This window comes from Sturnira hondurensis, unplaced genomic scaffold (genome assembly GCF_014824575.4).
Source record: "Sturnira hondurensis isolate 20B ecotype Veracruz unplaced genomic scaffold, ASM1482457v3 Scaffold0004474, whole genome shotgun sequence".
NCBI lineage: Eukaryota > Metazoa > Chordata > Mammalia > Chiroptera > Phyllostomidae > Sturnira > Sturnira hondurensis.
The window spans coordinates 15545361-15556887 of NW_028077105.1; the positions used below are offsets into that span (position 1 = coordinate 15545361).

The 11527-nt window shown below is 35.0% G+C and overlaps 1 non-coding gene and 1 pseudogene across 1 annotated transcript; one reads left to right on the forward strand and one right to left on the reverse strand.

The window, feature by feature from the left end:
• Positions 1-2625: 2625 nt before the first annotated feature.
• LOC118986835 (small nucleolar RNA SNORA51) lies at positions 2626-2756 on the reverse strand. Its single transcript, XR_005066466.1, has one exon. It is a non-coding gene; the product is annotated as a small nucleolar RNA SNORA51 (small nucleolar RNA).
• Positions 2757-6255: 3499 nt separating this feature from the next.
• LOC118986785 (60S ribosomal protein L37a-like) lies at positions 6256-7904 on the forward strand (annotated as a pseudogene).
• Positions 7905-11527: the final 3623 nt, after the last annotated feature.

The following is an 11527-nucleotide window of genomic DNA, read 5'->3' on the forward strand; positions in this document are numbered from 1 at the left end:
TTTTTCTAAGTATTCTTTTATTCTATAAAAGGATTTATATACAGCATTTTTAGTATGTGAATACATATATATCTTAAAGATATATTCTATCTTATATATTCTATATAAGTAAACTCTGATCCCAATAAACACTAATTTTAAGCTGTCAAAAAGTTCAGAAGAATAGTAAAATTAATGAATCACTAATGCAGTAATTAGGAAAAGTTTATTATACACACACCAAAAATATAGTTTGCAAGCCGGGAGCACTGAAACCAAAACATGGGATGAAGCTAAGAGTCATATTATTATAAAACAGTTCATATGGGATTGAAGCTGTGACTTGATTCTTTACAGTGATTATGATTATTAATTTTGTAATTACAAAATTACAATATTGTAATTTTCTTTTATGAGAGGGGTTGGTTACTAGTTATCACTTATGAATTTGGAAGAAACATTTGTTTCACTTATGGTTTTCAAAGGAAAAAGTAATCCAAGTCAAGTAAACTCACTTATCTTGTAAAATAAACTAGATTAAGATTTGCTTGTGTAACTAAACAGATTTTGTCTTCACAGAGACTTTTCAAGTCTGATCTCTGTTGTGTTTGATTTTAACAACCCAACCTCCCTACAGTGCAAATTCTCAGGTAGACAATTGCATTGGGAGGAAACTTAGCACACACATTTTAAAATAGTGTTATTATAAGGTAGAACAAATTAACAACAACAACAAAGAATATGCTTTATGTTGGAACTAGGCTTTTTCTTGATGCAGAATCACACAGGGACACTTGGCTCAATAAGAAGGAATAATTTTCTCAGTTATACTCATTCCCTCTCATATTTAGAACCTGCAAACTGATTCTATTCCTGCCTTATATTTAAAGGGCGACTCATACCCTTGGATTTTAATTCTCTTCAGAAATCCTTTACAACCTTTTATTGCTTAGGGAGACCCAGGCAATTCAGTTAATCATCCCCTAATCATATATGTTAAAAGGTGATTGGTCCCAAGTCCCACTATCTCCAGTTCTCCCACAAAAGCTTCCTCAAAAACTCAGTGTCACAAAGACCTCTGTCAGTGGGTCTCTAGAAGAGCTCACTGTTCCCTCCTGCAGCTTTCTGATCCCTCAAAACCTAATCACATTTCTGATACTACCTGAAGCATGTCAGGTAGTTATGGGTTAATAAGTCCAGGCAACACTCACATCCCTTAATTTTTAGCACTGCATCCCATTAACCTAAAACAGAAAATCTTATTAGAAGTGTGGCAGCTACCCAAGACAAGAACATACGCATAGTAACCCAGGCATGTGCCCTGACTGGGAATTGAACCTTGATTCTTTGGTTCACACGCCCGCACTCAATCCACTGAGCTATACCAGCCAGGGCTAAAAACAAATTCTTATATGTCACTGTGGTTTTATACTTAGATGTTACATTAACAGTCCTGAAAATATCTTACACTATCCAACTTTAATTTGAGGGAATAATTGAAAACATTAGGCTCATATTATCATTAGAAAGAAAAAACAAAAAAAGATTCAATGTCCAGGGGACCTTGAAAAATAAATTTTTGTATCCTTAAAAGCTGTTTGCCTGAAGATCTTTATTATCTATTACAAATTTGGCACTGATCAGCCTTCCATTTAAAACCTTTATTTTATCAACTAAAAAATTATTGGGCGTATAGCAATAACCTACTGATTGAGTAACTAAGTAACCATGTTGTTTATCTTATGACTTTCATGTACCATCTGAATGAACCATCAATCTAAGGATTTAAGTAAAACCTAAATAAATAGTTTTTTAAAAACTGAATAAAAATTATTTTGTATATTTAACTTATTTTTTCACTGCCTTAGAGTGCATTATATTTTATATATATTGACATATTAATTCTTGTCCCTTTTCCTTAAAATACAAACAAAAAATCTTCCACTTAAAAAAACGTAAATTATGTACTCACTTTTGTTTATTAACTTCCTCAATGGAAAGTAACATGTTGAGATAGCCAGAAAGTGAGGAGACTCTCTAAGGACTAAAAATGACAAAGAAGTACCAACACAGAGACTAAATGAAGTTAAGTTCACTGTAGCCTTTTGACCCTGTGATCCTGGCGGCTGAGAGCAGAGGTCTCCAAACTGCACTGCAGGCCTCCAGGTTGTACTAAAGCTTTCTGGTGCATGTGAGCTTGTGCTACAACTTTAAGCAAATCAGTTTCCACATTAACTTTCATCTGTGCGTTTTTCTAAAACTCATCTGCTCGCGAATGTTTCTGTGGTCCAGTTTCCAAACAGCTTTGCCATTTCTAGTTTTTTCCAAAAGGAGAAAAAAATTAAAAAGTCAAAATTTTAACCCACCTGAGTTTGATTGCATTACATTTTTGAAGTATGTAAATAAAACTTCTGAAGAGTTTAAAAAAATAAAAAGAAGGAAAGGGAATTGGAAAAGGAACAAAAAAAGGATAACATTAAAAAAAGAGAGAAAAGAACAAAAAGGTCCAAAACAAAACAAATATCCAAAAAGGACAATCCAAAATAATCTCATCTGACCAATCTCTGTAATCAAAGAACTGCCTCAGCTACTTCCTTTGCTGTATAATTTCAAATAGAAGAGGTAAAAGCATTTCCATTTTTCCTTCCGTGTCCCCCCAGTCAGAATACAGACCAGCCAAAGGGTCTGGGCTCAGTTGTATAAGGGTGGTTTTACTTCGCCTCCTCTTTCTGTACTGTCAGCGTCAGAACACAGCCTGTGCTAAGTATTGGGAGGCCTTCATTGTTTTCTGAGATATCAAAGGCATTCATTATCTGGCATTCAAAAGACATTTCAGAAATAAGTTAGCTTAAAAATGTATCAAGACTTACAAGAGGAATTTTCATTAAATTTTAGCAAAAGATTATTGGACACTGAAAAATTCTTAATGAGTTTTTTTGTTTGGGTGCAAGTTGACTCACTATCACTAATCAACTAATTGTTTCCTTGTTTATTTGTGTATTCATGTACTTACTTGTCTAATGTTAATCTAGTTGAAATATGTTGATATTCCACTGTAAACAATATGCTTTACAACAATTGTTAAGTCATGTTTTGTAAGACTTTAATTTATTGGTGACCCATTGCTCTTGCCAATTGCTCTTAATTTCCACTGAACCTTGCTTTATTCTGGCAATAAGTTGTATTCATCTGTGAGTACATAAATTAACTTTAAGAGACTTATTCATCTCATTAACTAGTATATTTCCAGTAAAAATTATTTTTTATGTTTTAATCAATTGTGTACTATTAATAATCAAATAGTAATTTAATACAAAGAAATTTATGAACATTTAGAGCTTTGTAAGAATTGAAAAATCAATTTCAATTTATCAATATAATTTACCTGAAGAGATGTGTGGTAGAGAGAGCCACAGGATAGAATGTAATAGGATGAGTTTCTGTTTAGGAAACGCCATGCAACTGAGTCAGTGAAAGAAGGCACAGGGTTGACTGAAAATGATTCAAGGTACTCCCAAAGGATTGCTTGGATAGCGGCCTACGTGTAATTTTTATTTCTTTGCTCAGAAGGAGGGCCTATATCAGAAATGAATTTCCATGGTGCTTTCAAGTCCTTACAAATGTCTACATTTTCCAAATGGCTTCAAGACTTCCAGGTAACAAGCAGGTGGTATTCCAGATGTTTTTCATAAGTTGATGTCACTCAAATGACTTGCAGGGTACAAGTTACTCATATGATTCTTCACTAATAAGGTTGTTCTCACATTTTTCCTATAAAGAGAAAAATGGAAGAGAATGTCCATCCACTGGAATGTAATCTCTTCTGCATGTCTCTCCCAATGGTGGTAATGGGGATATAGGAGTTCATACCTTCTCTGTAGCTGACTTTGGCCTGGTTAGCTTTCCCCACATGAAATGTGTTGCTCGCCTACAACATAGATTGCAGAATCTTTGCACAATAGGTGGGGCTACACTTAAGACCATTTTAGTATAGAAAACAATGTAATAATATTTGTGAATGTTGAAATATAACACTACAATATACTACTATATGGATAATAGCGGGTATTATTTCAATATTTATTTAACACATTTGAAAGAGTAAAGTAACAGTTTTATTCTAAAATTTCATTATTAAAACACAAGAGATTGGGAATTTTTCATCCATTTAATATTTAGGTTAAAAATTAGATGCTATAGATTTATAATTTATCAAAACTTATATAGGTATGCAAACAAAAGTACAATTTGATGAACAATAATTAGTTACATAATTTTAATTGCTCATGCAAGGCAGGAGGAGCAGTTACAGGAGTTTTATAATATTTGGAGAAAATCAAAACTGTGAAGGACCACTTGTTCAATGAAACCATGAATTAGAACAAACCAGGACCCAAAATAGAAGACTCTAAGTTAACTTTCCTGTCTTAGTTTTACTGTTTTGTGTAAGTTTATCCTCTCTTGAATTTATAACCATAGACTTCCTTTCATGCAGTTTCGAAACTGACATCATGCTACCAATGCAATCCCCAAATCTCCAGGCTGAGTATACTGCTGAGAGTGATTTCAGGTTTACAGCACCCCAGGGACACAGAGGAAGCAAACTGAGATACTCTCCAGAGGAGCTACTTTAAAACCAGTCTCAAAGAATTTTCCCTCATTAATTACTGAGAACTATGGGCTTCTAATATGAAGAGGCAAGATATCAACACTAGAAGTCAAAAGAAACAACTCAAAATAGTGATTTTGTAAAAATGAAAATATTGGCATCATTAAAAATCAAATAAAATCAAGGATTAATATGATTAAAGAAATAGCTATCAGAGAGATGGAAATTAAAAGTGAGATTTACATTTCATAATTGAAGTTTCAGAAAGATATAAGAGAAGAAGCATAAGAAGAGGCAATATTCTGCCCTGGCTGGTATAGCTCAGTGGATTGAGTGCGGGCCTGCAAACCAGAGGATCGCGGTTCGATTCCCAGTCAGGGCACATGCCTGGGTTGCAGGCCAGTTCCCTGCAGGCCAACTCCCAGCAGGGGATGCTCAAAAGGCAACCATACATTGATGTTTCTCTCCCTCTCTCCTTCCCCTCTAAAGATAAATAAATAAATAAAATTTTTTAAAAAAGAGGCAATATTCTAAGAGACAGCATTGAAGATTTTCCAGAATTAGCAGCAGGCATCTACTCCCAGATTCAGGAAGCCCAATATTTCCTGACCAAGAATTTTAATAACTGAGGAATGAGGAAAGACAGGAAAAAATTCTCACCTAAAATACTATTGTAAAAATGAAGGATACCAAAGAGACAGAGAAAATATTATAAGCTCAGGAAGAGAAGACAGACAATATACAAAGGAATAACAACTAGATTAACCACTATATTATTAACAGGAAAATTGGCCACCAAAGGGTATAATAAAGTTTTAAAGGCTGAGAGAATTTAACGAATAATTGAATAATCAACTAAACTGTATATCAGGAATACAGCCTAAAAAAACTGAGAGAGTAAGTATAAACAGAATCACCTAAAGAAATATCTGAGGAATGTACTATATGGGAAAGAAGGAAAGGAAATAGATGCTAAAAGAAAGGTCTTGGTTATAAAAAAAGAATGGTGAACAAATAAAATAATTTGCATGTGACAAATTAAAACATGAAATAATCGGGTAAAAGAATAATCATTTCTGGAAATAAAAAAACTAAACATAATAGCAACATAAAGTTTGTCTGAGGTTGCAACATCTTATAAAAAGACAGGGGACATGATGTGAATGCAAATCTCATAAAATGCTGGTAGTTGAACTAAGAGAGGGCAGGATATAAAGCCCATATTTGGTATGCTAATTAGTGGGTATTCCCTGTGGTAGCTGTGGTTCAGTCCATCCGAGGTCCTTTGAGAGACTCCATGCAGCATAATTCCAAGTCTATGCACCTAAGGTATGATGTGGGTGCAGCCTTCATCTAATAGTGAGAGTTATCCTCCAGCGTGCAGCTGAGTACCAGTGTACTTATACATATGATGACAATCCCTGAGGCTGGAGAGAGAACTATCCAAGAGGTGGTCACACGGTGCTCATACTACTTCTTATTACCACCAGCCAGACTGCAAAATTTAATGGTTCATTTGGTGCAATGTTAAAACTGGTTCATTACTGGAGACAATATAGTCCTAGACTGGGCACTGTCCTGATCCTGCCTCAAAAATCTTAAAGGCAAAACCCAAAAGGATCAAGCTTTTTGTAAGAAATGTAATAGCATCTTTGTTCAGAAACATAATGGCAGCTTCGTTCAGAAACAAAGCTGAAGAATATTCAGAGGAATACATCAACAAAGGTAAATTTCACAATGTCTGCTGTGCAGAACTGTTCCTATGTGCTAGTAGTCTGGTCATGGTGTAGTTAGGGTCTCTGCTTCAGGTTCTCTTACAAGCTAAGAAACTGTCTGCTAGGCCCAGGTATCTTAAAGCACAACCAGGGAACAGGTCATGTGAAAATTTCCAAGTTCACATGATTATTAGCAGGGGTCAGAACAATACATTGTAGGGAACTGTTGAACTGTTGGCCTCAGTCTGTTGGGTAGAATCTGCCATCAGTTTTTTTGCTGCATAGGAGGCTGCAACATTGGAACTTAATTCTTCAAAACATGGAAGTGAAGAAGGCAATAAAGAGAGTTTGCCAGCAAGACAGACATTACAATCTCTTGTATCTTAACCAGAGAAGTGACATTCTATCACTTAACTGTTCTTGGTTTGTTAAAAGCAAGGCATTAGGCCAGTACACACTCAGGGTGTGGGGCCATACAAGGAAGTGGATAATGGAGGCAGGGGTCTTTGCGGTCTTTGGCCTATGGTACAAGCATATAAGGGACCAGGGAACCATGACCAAAACAAAAAATAAAACAAAACAATCAAACAAACAAAAAACCCAAAGAACAAAAGAAAACAAAACCCAGAAATAAACCAATCAAAATGAATTCAGAACAGCCACAATAGCAGAGAACACCATTAAAACAGCTATTAGGACTATATTACATATGTTCAGAAATGATGTAGAGCAAAGGAAGATATAAAAGAGAACAAATCTTATTTCAAGTGAAGGAAACTACAAGGCCTAAGATGAAAACTACATCGAATGGGATTAAAGACAGACTAGACAATACAAGATAAAACTTAATGTCTTTTAAGTCACAGCAATATATTAAAGGGAAATATAGACATAAATTTAAAAACAAACATCACCGGTGAGCTCTGGGACAAAAAAAATTTGAAAGAAATAAGTCACAATCTTTCAAATGTGAACAACCTCAATAATATCCAAATATAAGAATCTCAGGCCCTGGCTGGCGTAGCTCAGTGGATTGAGCACAGGCCTGCGAACCACACGATTGCGGTTCGATTCCCAGTCAGGGCACATGCCTGGGTTGCAGGCCAGTTCCCAGCAGGGGACTCACAAGAGGCAACCATACATTGATACTTCTCTCCTTCCATTCTAAAGATAAATAAATAAAACCTTTAAGAATCTCAGCAAACCTCATCTAAGCACAAGAAATATTAAGAAAACTTCAAGGCACATCACAATTAATTTTTTTAAAACTGGTTATAAAGACTTGGGTCTGACCTAGGTCTTGGGTTCCAACCTAGTTTGCAGTAACATAGGTAAACTCACCAAGAAGGTTGTAATTGTCAGTAAGTAGGGCACCCATATGGTGCCTCCTTTAGGAAAATGGTGAAGAAAGTTAGATCAGTCAGCATGCCAAGTACGCTTGCGCCTTCTGTGGCAAAACCAAGATGAAGAGGCAGGCTGTGGGGATCTGGCACGGGGGCTCCTGCATGGAAACAGTCACTTCTACCACAGTCAAGTCCGCCATCAGAAGGCTGAAGGAATTGAAAGACCAGCAGACGCTCCACAATTTGACACACTGCTAGCCTATAAAAAATGGGTTAATTTAAGTAACAAAGTTTAAAAAATGGTGATAAAGAGCCAATCATAAAGCAGCCAGCATAAAGATGTTGTATATACAGAGTAACAAAGATAAGGATGACAACATATTTCTTGTCAAAAACAAACAAAAAAGTAAGCAAAAGACAGTCTTTAAATTACCAAAAGATAAAACCTGTCAATCTTAAATTAACCCAGTGATTGCTTGATTGCTGTGGCTTTTTGCTTAGTCCAGGCCATGGTCCAGAGAAAGGAAACCAAAGCAGAGCCTGGCATAGCTCAGAGCTAAGAGTCCAGAGAGACCACAGTGAAAGAATTAGCAAGACGGAGTTTAAACTCCTAGAATTAACTGAGTTTTGCAAGGCTGCAACATATGACATCAACAAACAAAAATCAATGGTATTTTTATATCTTAGCAATGAACAATCCAAAATTAATTTTTTAAATATTTATAAATGCAAGAAAATATAACATCCATATGAATAAGTCTAGCAAAATATATGCAGGACTTGTAACTGAAAAATATAGACACTACGGGCGGAAATTAAAAGACATAAATAAAGGGAAAGATGCGCCATGTTTACACGTCGAAAGACTTAAATTGTTAAGATATTTATTTTCAGACAATTGATCTATCGATTCAATATAATTCCAATCAAAATCACAATGGATTTTTTAAAACAATTGGAAAGATGATTTTAAAATGTATCTGGCTATGCAGAAATTATAGATGGAGCTCGCAAATAGTGCTACATCTCAGTGTCTATTGAGCTTTGACAAAGAGGTGAAATTGATTCAATCGGAAAGATAATCTATTTAAATGATTAGAGGAACGTTTAGAGGACTTTTGCAAAAACAAAACAAAACAGAGTCCACAATTACCTCATTCACACATACATAGAAACTGAGTCAAAATTAATCATAGGATTCAAAGTAAGATTTAAAACTCTAAAACTTCTGGAAGAAAATATAGAAACATCTTAAAAACCTTGGGCTTGGAGTATACTTTTCAAATAAATACAAAAAGTGGGATTTATAAAAAAATTCAATACATTATTGATGAAAATTTTAACTTTTTGCTCCTCAGTAGAGACCATTAATAATAGATAAGTGCAGACTGGAAGAAAATATTTGCAAAACGCATAGCTCATTATTAAGCAAAGGATATATTCACTAAAAATATTATGTGGACTGAACTGTATCCCTTCTAATTCTGATGTTGACATTTTAATTCTCAGTGTGGCTGTATTAAGAATAAGTAGTTAAGGTTTAATAAGATGATGAGGGTAAATCCTGACCTGATGGGATTAGTATCCTTAGAAGAGGAGATACCAGAGATCTCAAGCTGTCCCTCCACCATGTTAAGCCACAGCAGAAAACTATTACCTGCGAGTCAGAAAGAGTGCTCTTACTGGAAAGTGATCATTTGGCATCTTGATCTTGGACTTTTAAGCCTCCTGAACTGAGAAATAAATTTGTTTTTAAAGCCACCCAGTTTGTGGTATTTTACTAAGACAGGAGTCAACTTAGATGGAAAATAAGAATATCATAAAATTCTTAGCTTTATTTGTCATTAGGGAAATGACAATGAAAACTATGGCCAAGTAGTGTTCCACTGTGTAAATGTCCTATAGTTGTTTTATTCATTCATTTATTGATGGACACTTAGAGTACTAGAAAAAAGAAAGTTTTACCCTCTGTTGGAAGTGTGGATGGGCCTGGAGAAAATTATGCTAACTGAAATAAGCTGGTCAGAGAAAGACAAATACCATATGATTTCACTCATATGTGGAATCTAATGAGCAAATTGAACTAACAGGAAAACGGGAATAGACTCATAGATGGAGAGCAGGATGACAGCTAGTGGTGGGGGCAGTGTTCAGAGGTGCAGGGATTGAGCAAAAAGGAAAAAGGACTCATGGACATGGATAACAATGTGGTGATTGTTGCTGGAGAGAAGAAATAAAAGGGGACTAAATGTTAATGGAAAAAAATGCAATACAGATTACATTAAAAAATAACAAAAGTGAAAATTACAAGAGATATCAGTACACACACCAAAATGGCTAAAATTAACACATTGACCACACCAAATGTTGAAGTTTGTAAAGTAACTATAACTCTCATGTACCACTTGGAATATAAAATACTACTACCACTCTGTCATACAGCTTGGGAATTGCTTAAAATGTTAAAAATATACTTATCCACATTTCTTCCCTAGTATTTACCAAAGAAAAGTAAAACCACATTTCCTTACAAAGACTTAAACATAAATGTTCATAGATATTTTTATAATATTAAAAATCTGGGGAAAAAACCCAGATTTTATCGACCAGAGAATTGATAAACAAATTATGGCATATTAATTCAATGGAATATTATTCAGCAGTAAAAAGGAGTAAGCTATTGACACATATGATGTGCATGAATCTCAAAATAATTATACTAAATAGAAGACAGCAAATAAAAATAGTACAAATAGTGGCAAAAAGTGCATGCGTACAATTTACTTTAATTTTTTTTAAAGATTTTATTTATTTATATTTAGAGGGGAAGGAGAGAGGGAGAGAAACATCAATGTATGGTTGCCTTTCATGCATCCCCTGCTGGTAGTTGGCCTGCAAGGAACCAGCCTGCAACCTAGGCATGTTCCCAGACTGGGAATTGAACCGCGATCCTCTGGTTCGCAGGCCTGCACTCAATCCATTCAGCTACACCAGCCAGGGCTACAATTTATTTTATATACAACTCTAGAAAATGCAGATTAGTGAGGATAGGCACTAAAGGGAGTAAGGGGCCACTCTAAAGTGGTAAGAAGAAATTTGAGGTATGACATGGTATTGATTTTGGCGATATATGAATATGTTAAAATTTACCAGAGTATATAATTTAAATATGTCAAGTTTACTGTATATTAATCGTAAGGAAAGCTATAAGAAATTTAAACTGCAAACAAAAACTCACAGACCAGGCAACAATGGGGTGGGAAGGTAATAAAGGGCGAATAGGGTTAAATATACGGTGAAAGAAGAAGAGTATTCTTTGGGTCGTGGGCGCACAATGCAATATGTAGGTGATGTATCATAGAGTTGTACACTTGAAGCCTATATAATCTTATTTACTAATGTCATCTCAATAAACTTAGTTAAAAATTAAACAAAGTAAAAATTAGACTTGCTGAATCACAATCTACGTTTTCACTTGCCTGTTGATTCTCATTCACTTTAAGGTTAAGTTCCCAGACGCCAGCCCAGGGCAAACCTTATGAGCAGCCTTTCTATGGATAGCAGTCTGAGTCCCACTGTTAACTCTTTTCTGTAGACAGAACAAACCAAAAAACTCGCAAAGTTAATGATTTAATTAGTGACTTTTTCCAGTAAAGGAATGCATGTATTCATGTGTTTACACTCTATGGCAATTTTGTTGCTTGATAAAATGGTGACTTAAAATGTGTTAAATGTTACCCTTAATTTACCATGCTCAACATTTCAACACTTTAGACCAATGGAAAAGTAGAGATAAAGACAGATTAAAAATGGCAGACATTCAAAATGTTATTTATCTCTTTATGGAACTGTGATGTTACTTTTGTACTTCTACAGGAATT